Here is a 13,496-nt window from a genome sequence, read left to right as displayed (position 1 = left end):
GGTGGGTCTGGGCAGGGTGGTGTGGGCAGGGTGGTCTGGGCAGGGTGGTGTGGGCAGGGTGGTGTGAGGGTGGTCCAGGGTGGTCTGTGCAGGGTGGTGTGGGCAGGGTGGTGAGCAGGGTGGTCTGGGCAGGGTGGTCTGTGCAGGGTGGTGTGGGCAGGGTGGTCTGGGCAGGGTGATGTGACCAGGTGGGTCTGAGCAGGGTGGTGTGAGCAGGTGGGTCTGGGCAGGGTGGTGTGGGCAGGGTGGTGTGAGCAGGGTGGTCTGGGCAGGGTGGTCTGGGCAGGGTGGTGTGAGCAGGTGAGTCTGGGCAGGGTGGTGTGGGCAGGGTGGTCTGGGCAGGGTGGGCAGGGTGGTGGGCAGGGTGGTGTGAGCAGGGTGGTCTGGGCAGGGTGGTCTGGGCAGGGTGGTCTGGGCAGGGTGGTGTGGGCAGGGTGGTCTGGGCAGGGTGGTCTGTGCAGGGTGGTGTGGGCAGGGTGGGTGGTGGTCTGGGCAGGGTGGTGAGCAGGGTGGGGCAGGGTGGTCTGGGCAGGGTGGTGTGAGCAGGGTGGTCTGGGTGTGAGCAGGGTGGTGTGGGCAGGGTGGCAGGGTGGTCTGGCCAGGGTGGCTGGCCAGGGTGGTCTGGGCAGGGTGGGTGAGCAGGGTGGTCTGTGGGCAGGGTGGTGTGAGCAGGGTGGTCTGGGCAGGGTGGGGTGTGAGCAGGGTGGTGTGGGCAGGGTGGTGTGAGCAGGGTGGTCTGGGCAGGGTGGTGTGAGCAGGGTGGTCTGGGCAGGGTGGGCAGGGTGGTCTGGGCAGGGTGGTGTGGGCAGGGTGGTCTGGGCAGGGTGGTGGGAGCAGGGTGGGTGGTCTGGGCAGGGTGGTCTGGGCAGGGTGGTCTGGGCAGGGTGGTAGGAGCAGGTTGTGTTGTTGTCATGTGTTGTTGCTACCATGTTGTGTTGCTATCATGCTGTGTCCTTGTCAAGCTGTGTTGTTGTGATGTTCTCATGTTGCCTTGGGGTCATGTTGTGGTGTAGTGTTGCTACCATCTTGTGTTTTTGTAATGTTGTGCTGCTACCATGTTGTGGTGTTGTCAAAAATATATATATATATATATGTTAGCAAAGGCCTGATGGTTCTCCAACCTTTGATCAAGTGTACTATAGCGTCCTTCATTACTGTAACAGCATTATAGATTATTGTTTACTCATCCAGATTTGAAATTCATTCCAGTGTTCTTTCTGTATCGTTTTTCAGAATATCACATTGTGAAATACTCATTGTTACGCCGAACGCTAGTTTGGTACAACACAAAACATACTTTATTTATTTAAACAGGGATATGCCATTTATTTTATTTGATAAAAAAGTATTAAAGACATTACAATAGGCTTTCGATAAAAGCGGGATGGGCCGTTGTTTAGGTTTGCCTGTGAATAGGACAGTCAATGGAGAGGTAGAGTTTATGCCGGTGAGGACTCAAAGGTTTGTACCTCCCCCTTCAATGAATCAAGTAGCAGAGGTCCAGCCAGAGATAATTAGTCAGAGAGCAGCGGTGTTCGAACGGTATGTACTGTACTAACCAGAGCTTTTCTGCAGCCTATTTTCTTCCATCCCATGGATTGAATCAATCCCTTGCGTGGAAGCCAAGGTAATGCTTTAATTAACAGTTCACCGTTATTTTTAAAGGATTGTGAAAAGTCTGACGCGCTTTTGTGGACATTTGTTGCACTTTCAAATGTCATGGTTCGTGTGTCATAAACAGCGCCTGTCACAGATATGCATCAACAGTTGAATTTACCTGCTTTAGCGACTCTATGAATGAAAGTGTTTCAACGAGTTAGAAAACGTCTTTGCTTAGGGCTAAACTTTTGATTTCAAAAGGCGAATTACTTTTCCAGCCCGACAGGTCGTTGGCAGCCATGTATAGGTATTTCATCTACGGAGAAAAATTACTTTATGAATCTTGTCCAAGCTTTATTGTAATGTACAATAGATTAAGACAAAATCAATGCTGTGAAAGCTGTTGCACAACAACAATAGGTTACAATGCGGACTCTACTGTGTAACGTTGTTGCAAAATATGAAACTGATTGCCAACAATTAATATCAAAGAGCTTTGACCAGGATATGAATTGTTGGTTATGATGTATTGTAGGCCATAAGAGGTGCGCAGGTGAGCTGTTTGTTTCTGCACGCAATTGCTAGTAACCCATCAGCAACCGTCCGACTATATGTGATAAAGTGGAACTCTGAGGCCCGCACCCGAGTCTATCCTGCTAATATAGAAAATGTGCTCTAGGCTACAGTCAGATGACAGAACGATTTTTTTGACGGGGTGCAGTTTTTTTTTGCCTGATTTAGATATGTTTCTGCCTCTAATTTCCGACATTTTGGCAGGCAATTTGTTGCTCAACTTGTCTGTAATGAGATACATTCAGCTTCTCTTCTGTAATTATACACTGAACAAAAATATAAATGCAACATGTAAAGTGTTGGTCACATGTTTCATGAGCTGAAATAAAAGATCCCAGAAATGTTCCATACACACAAAAAGCTTTTTTCTCTCAAATGTTGTCAACATATTTGTTTACATCCCAGTTAGTGATAATTTCTCCTTTGCCAAGACAATCCATCCACCTATCAAGTGTTGCATATCAAGAAGTCTTTTGAGGGAGTGTGCAATTGGCATCCTGACTGCAGGAATGTCCACCAGAGCTGTTGCCAGAGAATTGAATGTTCATTTCTCTACCATAAGCTGCCTCCAAGGTAATTTTAGAGAATTTGGCCATGTGTCCAACTGGCCTCACAACCACAGACCACGTGTATGGTGTTGTGTGGGTGAGCAGTTTGCTGATGTCAACGTTGTGAACAGAGTGCCCCGTGGTGGTGGTGGGGTTATGGTATGGGGCAGGCATAAACTACAGGCAATGAACACAATTGCATTTTATCAATGGCAATTTAAATACACATAATGCATGGCCCCATGTTGCAAGAATCTTTACACAATTCTTAGAAGTTGAAAATATCCCATTCTTCTGTGGCTTGCATACTCACCAGACATGATTCCCGCTGAGCATGTTTGGGATGCTCTGGATCGATATGTACTACAGCTTGTTCCAGTTCCTGCCAAAATCCAGCAACTTTGCACAGTCATTGAAGTGGAGTGGGACAGCATTCAACAGGCCACTGTGGTCAAATGGAAATGGTTCTAATCATTGTTCCACCATTCATTTTTCTGATAATAGATTTTTAAAAGCACTTAAATTAAGGTCTGTGTTTCATGTAGACTTACCCTGGCATGACATTTTGATAACCATGTAAATCTCTCTTGGACAAGGTGATTTTTATCAATATATTCGGCTCTATTTACTCTCAGATTCGAAAAAGCTAATTAGCATCAAAGTAGACATTCAAAACTACAAATCACTGCAAACTTCCATCACTAACTGACACCTTTGCAAACAGGTATTGTGTCAATTGAAAACTTGCAGGGATTTATGAAAGCCACATTAGCAGTTAATTAGCAAAGTCACCTAGAGATTTAACATTTTAGATTTTTTTTACCCTGTTTTCTCCACAATTTTGTAGTATTCAATTGGTAGTTACAGTCTTGTCTCATCACTGCAACTCCCATACGGACTCGGGAGAGCCGTGCGTCCTCCGAAACACAACTTGCAGGGATTTATGAAAGCCACATTTGCAGCTAATTAGCAAAGTTACCTTGTCCTAGAGATTTAACGTTTTAGAATTTTTTTACCCTGCCCATTCAACCATGTGTCAGAGGAAATACCGTATACCTGTCAACGTGCACTGCGCCTGGCCAGCCACAGGAGTCGCTAGTGCGTGATGGGACAAGGACATCCCTGCCGACCAAACCCTCCCCTAACCCAGACGACGCTGGGCCAATTGTGTGCCGCCCTATGGGTCTCCCTGTCGTGGCCGGCTGCGACAGACCCTGGACTTGAACCCCGAATCTCTAGTGGCACAGCTAGCTCTGTGAAACAGTGCCTTAGACCACTGCGCCACTCGGGAGGCCCTTTCTAGAGAGATTCATATGGTCATGAAAACGTCAGGGTAAGCCTACATGAAACAGCCCTTATTTTAAGTGTTCCTATGGGAGTAATGAATGGTGGAAAAACGATTAGAACCATTTACCTATTTGACTGCTAGGTTTTATGGGTATTATGACTCATACTGTGGTACTATGTCTATATAGTTAACCTCGGTAAAGTTTCCTCTGTCATCTCTGCTTCCTTCGTGGAGCAAAGACGTTTAGGGACGGGGGAGACAATGCAATGACTCTTAACTGGAAGAACAAAAACATTTGGGCAAAATTTCCAAATGACGTCAGTGTGACTGGTTGTAAGGAAATGGAAAGCTGTGAAAACAACCCAACATGTTTCTGATAAGATTTCAGTTCGGCTTGGATGCATATTTTATTTGGTTTTAAATACTATCAGCTTTTATGATGCTGATAAAGACAACAGCTCTACTGACGCTATCTAACTGAGCATTGGCATGTTAACTTGGGAACAGGAGTAGAGAAATATGATTTCTTTCTTTCAGCATCTGGAGAGAATGCCAATGCTCAGTTAGACAGCGTCAGTAGAGCTAAGAGTTTTACAGGAAGAAGTGCTTAACTCTGCACTATATATTAAGGGGTTAAATGGAAACTGAAATCTGGACACTGACTGTAGGTCTATAACCTCTCACATAGCATCTGAACAGTAGTCTACAGTAGTCTACAGTTCTCTCCCTACTGGAATTTGTAGTACTTCACAATCATCACACATGATGTAGCCTTTTATCCTCTTAGCAATTCTTTCCCAAACGTTACTTTTCTGGCCCTCCCCTCTTCATTTTCAACTCTCCCTTTCACAACTTTTCTCTTCTTGAATTAAACTCCGACATTGTCCTTTTTGCCTCCTGTGGATTGTTAACTTTTTCTGCCGTTCCCAAAAGCAATTTGGGATTGTCTGTTTGGCTCAGGTACAGCAAGAACCTGAGGTACAGCAAGAACCTGAAGTTCAGGCCGATGCACTAATGCCAGATTAAAATAATGACAAACCTCCATGTAGCCTATAGATATAAATTACACAATAATGATACATTTATGTATTTTTTTTAAAGGTATTGTTTTCTCTTTATTCAACCCGCCCGCTCTTCATCCGCACAATATTTAATGCCTCTATCTGCGGGGACTGGGAGTTATGAGTCAACCCATGCATCACTAGTTGGCCTATCCTGAAGACAAATGCACCATCATCTCCAGGTCATTAAAACAAAGACATTATGTGTCTAGAACCAGATAGAAGGCATGTCCCTTCCCTTGGCTCAGACTGGCTGAATCAGGTTGACATGAGGGAGTAATCAGAAATCAGCTGGATGGGGAGAGGAAAGAAGAGATGGAGGGAGGGGAGAGGAAAGAAGAGATGGAGGAGGGGAGAGGAAAGAAGAGATGGAGGGAGGGGAGAGGAAAGAAGAGATGGAGGGAGGGGAGAGGAAAGAAGAGATGGAGGGAGAGGGGAGAGGAAAGAAGAGATGGAGGGAGGGGAGAGGAAAGAAGAGATGGAGGGAGGGGAGAGGAATGAAGAGATGGAGGGAGGGGAGAGGAATGAAGAGATGGAGGGAGGGGAGAGGAAAGAAGAGATGGAGGGAGGAGAGGAAAGAAGAGATGGAGGGAGGGGAGAGGAAAGAAGAGATGGAGGGAGGGGAGAGGAATGAAGAGATGGAGGGAGGGGAGAGGAAAGAAGAGATGGAGGGAGGGGAGAGGAAAGAAGAGATGGAGGGAGGGGAGAGGAAAGAAAGAGATGGAGGGAGGGAGATGAATGAAGAGATGGAGGGAGGGGAGAGGAATGAAGAGATGGAGGGAGGGGAGAGGAAAGAAGAGATGGAGGGAGGGGAGAGGAAAGAAAGATGGATGGAGGAAAGAAGAGATGGAGGGAGGGAGATGAATGAAGAGATGGAGGGAGGGGAGAGGAATGAAGAGATGGAGGGAGGAGAGGAAAGAAGAGATGGAGGGAGGGGAGAGGAAAGAAGAGATGGAGGGAGGGAGATGAATGAAGAGATGGAGGGAGGGGAGAGGAAAGAAGAGATGGAGGGAGGGGAGAGGAAAGAAGAGATGGAGGGAGGAGATGAATGAAGAGATGGAGGGAGGGAGAGGAAAGAAGAGATGGAGGGAGGGAGAGGAATGAAGAGATGGAGGGAGGGGAGAGGAAAGAAGAGATGGAGGGAGGGGAGAGGAATGAAGAGATGGAGGGAGGGGAGAGGAAAGAAGAGATGGAGGGAGGGGAGAGGAAAGAAGAGATGGAGGGAGGGGAGAGGAAAGAAGAGATGGAGGGAGGGGAGAGGAAAGAAGAGATGGAGGGAGGGGAGAGGAAAGAAGAGATGGAGGAGAGGAGATGAATGAAGAGATGGAGGGAGGGGAGAGGAAAGAAGAGATGGAGGGAGGGGAGATGAATGAAGAGATGGAGGGAGGGGAGAGGAAAGAAGAGATGGAGGGAGGGGAGAGGAAAGAAGAGATGGAGGGAGGGGAGAGGAACGAAGAGATGGAGTGAGGGGAGAGGAAAGAAGAGATGGAGGGAGGGGAGAGGAAAGAAGAGATGGAGGGAGGGGAGAGGAAAGAAGAGATGGAGGGGGGAGATGAATGAAGAGATGGAGGGAGGGGGGAGAGGAAAGAAGAGATGGAGGGAGGGGAGAGGAAAGAAGAGATGGAGGGAGGGGAGAGGAATGAAGAGATGGAGGGAGGGGAGAGGAATGAAGAGATGGAGGGAGGGAGAGGAAAGAAGAGATGGAGGGAGGGGAGAGGAAAGAAGAGATGGAGGGAGGGGAGAGGAAAGAAGAGATGGAGGGAGGGGAGAGGCATGAAGAGATGGAGGGAGGGGAGAGGAAAGAAGAGATGGAGGGAGGGGAGAGGAATGAAGAGATGGAGGGAGGGGAGAGGAATGAAGAGATGAGGGGAGAGGGAGGAGAGATGGAGGGAGGGGAGAGGAATGAAGAGATGGAGGGAGGGAGAGGAAAGAAGAGATGGAGGGAGGGGAGAGGAAAGAAGAGATGAGGGAGAGGGAGGGGAGAGGAATGAAGAGATGGAGGGAGGGGAGAGGAATGAAGAGATGGAGGGAGGGAGAGGAGAGGAAAGAAGAGATGGAGGGAGGGAGAGGAATGAAGAGATGGAGGGAGGGAGAGGAGAGGAAAGAAGAGATGGAGGGAGGGAGAGGAATGAAGAGATGGAGGGAGGGGAGAGGAGAGGAAAGAAGAGATGGAGGGAGGGGAGATGAATGAAGAGATGGAGGAGGGAGAGATGGAGGGAGGGGAGAGGAATGAAGAGATGGAGGGAGGGGATGGGGAGAGGGGAGAGATGGAGGGAGGGTAGATGAGGGGAGGGAGATGGAGGAGGGAGGGAGGGAGATGGAGGGATGGGGAGGGAACGAAGAGATGGAGGGGAGAGGGAAGAGATGGAGAGGGGAAGGAAAGAAGAGATGGAGGGAGGGGAGAGGAAAGAAGAGATGAGGGGAGAGGGAGGGAGAGATGGAGGGAGGGGAGAGGAAGGAAGAGATGGAGGGAGGGAGGGGAGAGGAACGAAGAGATGGAGAGGGGGAGGGGGAGAGGAACGAAGAGATGGAGGGAGGGAGAGGAACGAAGAGATGGAGGGAGGGGAGAGGAACGAAGAGATGGAGGGAGGGGAGAGGAAAGAAGAGATGGAGGGAGGGAAGAGGAAAGAAGAGATGGAGGGAGGGGAGAGGAAAGAAGAGATGGAGGGAGGGGAGAGGAAAGAAGAGATGAGGGGAGAGATGGAGGGAGGGGAGAGGGAGGGGAGAGGAACGAAGAGATGGAGGGAGGGAGAGGAAAGAAGAGATGGAGGGAGGGAGAGGAAAGAAGAGATGGAGGGAGGGGAGAGGAATGAAGAGATGGGGGAGGGGAGGGGAGATGGAGGGAGGGGAGGGGAACGAAGAGATGGAGGGAGGGGAGAGGAACGAAGAGATGGAGGGAGGGGAGAGGAAAGAAGATGGAGGGAGGGAGGGAGGGAGGGAGAGGAAAGAAGAGATGGAGGGGGGGGAGAGGAAAGAAGAGATGAGGGGAGAGGGAGGGAGAGATGGAGGGAGGGGAGAGGGAGGGAGAGGAACGAAGAGATGGAGGGAGGGGAGAGAAAAGAAGAGATGGAGGGAGGGGAGAGGAAAGAAGAGATGGAGGGAGGGGAGAGGCAGGAAGAGATGGAGGGAGGGGAGATGGGGGAGGGGAGGGGAGATGGAGGGAGGGAGAGGAACGAAGAGATGGAGGGAGGGGAGAGGAACGAAGAGATGGAGGGAGGGGAGAGGAAAGAAGAGATGGAGGGAGGGGAGAGGAAAGAAGAGATGAGGGGAGAGGGAGGGGAGAGATGGAGGGAGGGGAGAGGGAGGGAGAGGAACGAAGAGATGGAGGGAGGGGAGAGGAACGAAGAGATGGAGGGAGGGGAGAGGAACGAAGAGATGGAGGGAGGGGAGAGGAAAGAAGAGATGGAGGGAGGGGAGAGGAATGAAGAGATGGAGGGAGGGGAGAGGAAAGAAGAGATGGAGGGAGGGGAGAGGAAGGAAGGGATGGAGGGAGGGAGGGGAGATGGAGGGAGGGGAGGGAACGAAGAGATGGAGGGAGGGGAGAGGAACGAAGAGATGGAGGGAGGGGAGAGGAACGAAGAGATGGAGGGAGGGGAGAGGAACGAAGAGATGGAGGGAGGGGAGAGGAACGAAGAGGGGAGGGGAGATGGAGGGAGGGGAGGGAACGAAGAGATGGAGGTAGGGGAGAGGAACGAAGAGATGGAGGGAGGGGAGAGGAACGAAGAGATGGAGGGAGGGGAGAGGAACGAAGAGATGGAGGGAGGGGAGAGGAAAGAAGAGATGGAGGGAGGGGAGAGGAACGAAGAGATGGAGGGAGGGGAGAGGAACGAAGAGATGGAGGGAGGGAGAGGAAAGAAGAGATGAGGGGAGAGGGAGGGAGGGGAGAGGAACGAAGAGATGGAGGGGGGGAGAGGAACGAAGAGATGGAGGGAGGGGAGAGGAAGAAGAGATGGAGGGGGAGAGATGGAGGGAGGGGGAGAGATGGAGGGAGGGGAGAGATGGAGGGAGGGGAGAGGAAGGAAGAGATGGAGGGAGGGGAGATGGGGAGAGGGGAGGGGAGATGGAGGGAGGGGAGAGGAACGAAGAGATGGAGGGAGGGAGAGGAACGAAGAGATGGAGGGAGGGGAGAGGAACGAAGAGATGGAGGGAGGGAGGGGAGAGGAAAGAAGAGATGGAGGGAGGGGAGAGGAACGAAGAGATGGAGGGAGGGGAGAGGAATGAAGAGATGGAGGGAGGGGAGAGGAACGAAGAGATGGAGGGAGGGGGAGGAAAGAAGAGATGGAGGGAGGGGAGAGGAATGAAGAGATGGATGGAGGGAGGGAGGGGGAGAGGAAAGAAGGGAGGGAGGGAGGGGAGAGGAACGAAGAGATGGAGGGAGGGGAGAGGAATGAAGAGATGGAGGGAGGGGAGAGGAACAAAGAGATGGAGGGAGGGAGGGAGGGGAGAGGAAAGAAGAGATGGAGGGAGGGGGAGGGAGGGAGGGGAGAGGAAAGAAGGGAGGGAGGGAGGGGAGAGGAACGAAGAGATGGAGGGAGGGGAGAGGAAAGAAGAGATGGAGGGAGGGAGGGAGGGAGGGAGGGGAGAGGGAAGGGAGGGAGGGAGGGAGAGGAACGAAGAGATGGAGGGAGGGGAGAGGAAAGAAGAGATGGAGGGAGGGGAGAGGAACAAAGAGATGGAGGGAGGGGAGAGGAAAGAAGAGATGGAGGGAGGGGAGAGGAAAGAAGAGATGGAGGGAGGGAGGGGAGAGGAAAGAAGAGATGGATGGAGGGAGGGAGAGGAAAGGAATCCCTGATGTCCTGTGTGTGCCAAGGAATTGCCTGTGACTTTCACTGGGGCTGCAAGTCAAATTTTATTTGTATGCTAAAAAATATAGAGGGAAAAATACAGATGAAACCTTGCAGACATGGTTACTGAGTTTTTCATGAAATCAGGATTCTAATGTCAGCTGTCTCCTTGGTGATGATATACTATTAGAACTCAGAAGTTCTTCTGTCTGGAGGGGGTCTGCAGTATGGGCCTTGAGAATGGTCTGGAGAGTAAATGGGGATAGAGCAGGTTTCTATATGTTCAGAGTAGAAGAGAGCAGTAGGCAGTATACCATTTACGCTGTATACCGTGGTATTTCAAAATACAGACAGAATGAATTTCAATACTGTTTAAAAAATTATATTTTGGGGGGTTAGGGGCACCCCCGCTTAGCAGAGTCTGCGCCACTGCTTATCATTAAGTTAAGTATAACTATAACTGTATTACCTCTCACTCCCCATACTGTATAACCTCACACTGCGCAGCACTCCCCCTACTGTATTACCTCACGCTGAGCAGCACTCCCCCTACTGTATAACCTCACGCTGAGCAGCACTCCCCCTACTGTATTACCTCACACTGAGCAGCACTCCCCTACAGTATTACCTCACGCTGAGCAGCACTCCCCTACTGTATTACCTCACGCTGAGCAGCACTCCCCTACTGTATTACCTCACGCTGAGCAGCACTCCCCCTACTGTATTACCTCACGCTGAGCAGCACTCCCCTACTGTATTACCTCACGCTGAGCAGCACTCCCCTACTGTATAACCTCACGCTGAGCAGCACTCCCCTACTGTATTAACTCACGCTGCTCCTCCCCTACTGTATTACTTCTCACTCCCCTACTGTATAACCTCACGCTGAGCAGCACCCCTACTGTATTACTTCTCACTCCCCCTACTGTATTACCTCACGCTGAGCAGCACTCCCCTACTGTATTACCTCACGCTGAGCAGCACTCCCCCTACTGTATTACCTCACGCTGAGCAGCACTCCCCTACTGTATTACCTCACGCTGAGCAGAACTCCCCTACTGTATTACCTCACGCTGAGCAGCACTCCCCCTACTGTATTACCTCACACTCCCCCTACAGTATTACCTCACGCTGAGCAGCACTCCCCTACTGTATTACCTCACACTCCCCCTACAGTATTACCTCACGCTGCAGAACTCCCTACTGTATTACCTCACACAGCAACTCCCCTACTGTATTACCTCACACTGAGCATCACTCCCCTACTGTATTACCTCACACTGAGCAGCACTCCCCTACTGTATTACCTCACGCTGAGCAGCACTCCCCTACTATGTTACCTCAGCACTCCCCTACTGTATTACCTCACGCTGAGCAGCACTCCCTACTGTATTACCTCATGCTGAGCAGCACTCCCCCTACTGTATAACCTCACGCTGAGCAGCACTCCCCCTACTGTATAACCTCACGCTGAGCAGCACTCCCCTACTGTATTACGTCACACTGAGCATCACTCCCCCTACTGTATAACCTCACACTGAGCATCACTCCCCCTACTGTATAACCTCACGCTGAGCAGCACTCCCCTACTGTATTAGCTCACACTGAGCAGCACTCCCCCTACTGTATTACCTCACGCTGAGCAGCACTCCCCCTACTGTATTACCTCACACTGAGCAGCACTCCCCTACTGTATTACCTCACGCTGAGCAGCACTCCCCTACTGTATTACGTCACACTGAGCATCACTCCCCCTACTGTATAACCTCACACTGAGCATCACTCCCCCTACTGTATAACCTCACGCTGAGCAGCACTCCCCTACTGTATTAGCTCACACTGAGCAGCACTCCCCTACTGTATTACCTCACGCTGAGCATCACTCCCCTACTGTATTACCTCACACTGAGCATCACTCCCCCTACTGTATAACCTCACGCTGAGCAGCACTCCCCTACTGTATTACCTCACACTGAGCAGCACTCCCCTACTGTATTACCTCACGCTGAGCAGCACTCCCCTACTGTATAACCTCACACTGAGCATCACTCCCCCTACTGTATAACCTCACGCTGAGCAGCACTCCCCCTACTGTATTACCTCACGCTGAGCAGCACTCCCCCTACTGTATTACCTCACGCTGTACCCCTCCATTCACTGAACCTTTTTCCAGTCAGGACAATGGCAACAATAGAGACTAAATTACTCGCCTATTTATTGCCTTTACCTCCCTAATCTTACTAAATTTGCACACACTGTATATAGATTTTTCCATTGTGTTATTGACTGTACATTTGTTTATTCCGTGTGTAACTCTGTTGTTTTTGTCGCACTGCTTTGCTTTATCTTGGCCAATTCGCAGTTGTAAATGAGAACATGTTCTTAACTGGACTACCTGCTTAGAAAAAGGTTAAATAAATGAGATATACACAAAGCAAATGTTTGACTTCATAACTATCAGCTATATAGATATAATGTAAACTCAGCAAAAAAATACATGTTCTCTCACTGTCAACTGCGTTTATTTTCAGCAAACTTAACATGTGTAAATATTTGTAGGAACATAAGATTCAACAACTGAGACAGAAAATGAACAAGCGCCACATGTGATTAACATAAATGGAATAATGTGTCCCTGAACAAAGGGGGGTCAAAGTCAAAAGTAACCGTCAGTATCTGGTGTGGCCACCAGCTGCATTAAGTACTGCAGTGCATCTCCTCCTCGTGGGTTGCACCAGATTTGCCAGTTCTTGCTCTAAGATGTTACCCCACTCTTCCACCAATTCACCTGCAAGTTCCCTGACATTTCTGGGGGGAATGGCCCAAGCCCTCACCCTCCGATCCAACAGGGTCCCAGACGTGCTCAATTGGATTGAGATCCGGGCTCTTTGCTGGCCATGGCAGAACACTGACATTCCTGTCTTGCAGGAAATCACTCACAGAACGAGCAATATGGCTGGTGGCATTGTCATGCTGAAGGTACCACATGAAGGAGGAGGATGTCTTCCCTGTAATGCACAGCGTTGATATTGCCTGCAATGAGAAAGAGCTCAGTCCGATGATGCTGTGACACACCGCCCCAGACCATGACGGACTCTCCACCTCCAAATTGATCCCACTCCAGAGTACAGGCCTCTGTGTAACGCTCATTCTTTCGACGATAAACATGAATCCAACCATCACTCCTGGTGAGACACAACCTAGACTTGTCAGTGAAGAGCACTTTTTGCCAGTCCTGTCTGGTCCAACGACGGTGTGTTTGTGCCCATAGGCGACATTGTTGCCGGTGATGTCTGATGAGGACCTGCCTTACAACATGCCTACAAGCCCTCAGTCCAGCTTCTCTCAGCCTATTGTGGACAGTCTGAGCACTGATAGAGGGATTGTGGATTCCTGGTGTAACTCGGGCAATTGTTGTTGCCATCCTGTACCTGTCCTTCAGGGTGTGATGTTCGGATGTACTGATCCCGTGCAGGTGTTACACGTGGTCTGCCACTGCGAGGACGATCACCTGTCCGTCCTGTCTCCCTGTAGCGCTGTCTTAGGTGTCTCACAGTACGGACATCGCAATTTATTGCCCTGTCCACATCTGCAGTCCTCATGCCTTCTGCAGTCGTCATGCCTCCTTGCAGCATGCCTAAGG

General features: G+C 50.3%; 1 protein-coding gene across 2 annotated transcripts in view; it reads left to right on the top strand.

The window, feature by feature from the left end:
* The first annotated feature begins 936 nt into the window (after positions 1–936).
* Positions 937–13,496, top strand: part of LOC112255384 (fibulin-2-like) — a 109,114-nt gene continuing 96,554 nt past the window's right edge. The window contains exon 1 of one of the 2 annotated variants that reach the window (XM_042324978.1): positions 937–1,542. The gene's annotated coding sequence lies outside the window, so the exon portion shown is untranslated. Of the gene's footprint in view, positions 1,628–13,496 lie in introns of both variants that reach the window. The other variant, XM_042324977.1, reaches the window with a different exon arrangement.

This window comes from Oncorhynchus tshawytscha, linkage group LG07 (assembly GCF_018296145.1).
Source record: "Oncorhynchus tshawytscha isolate Ot180627B linkage group LG07, Otsh_v2.0, whole genome shotgun sequence".
Lineage (NCBI taxonomy): Eukaryota > Metazoa > Chordata > Actinopteri > Salmoniformes > Salmonidae > Oncorhynchus > Oncorhynchus tshawytscha.
Note: the sequence above shows the minus strand (reverse complement) of the source record. Positions and strands in the feature narration are given on the sequence as shown.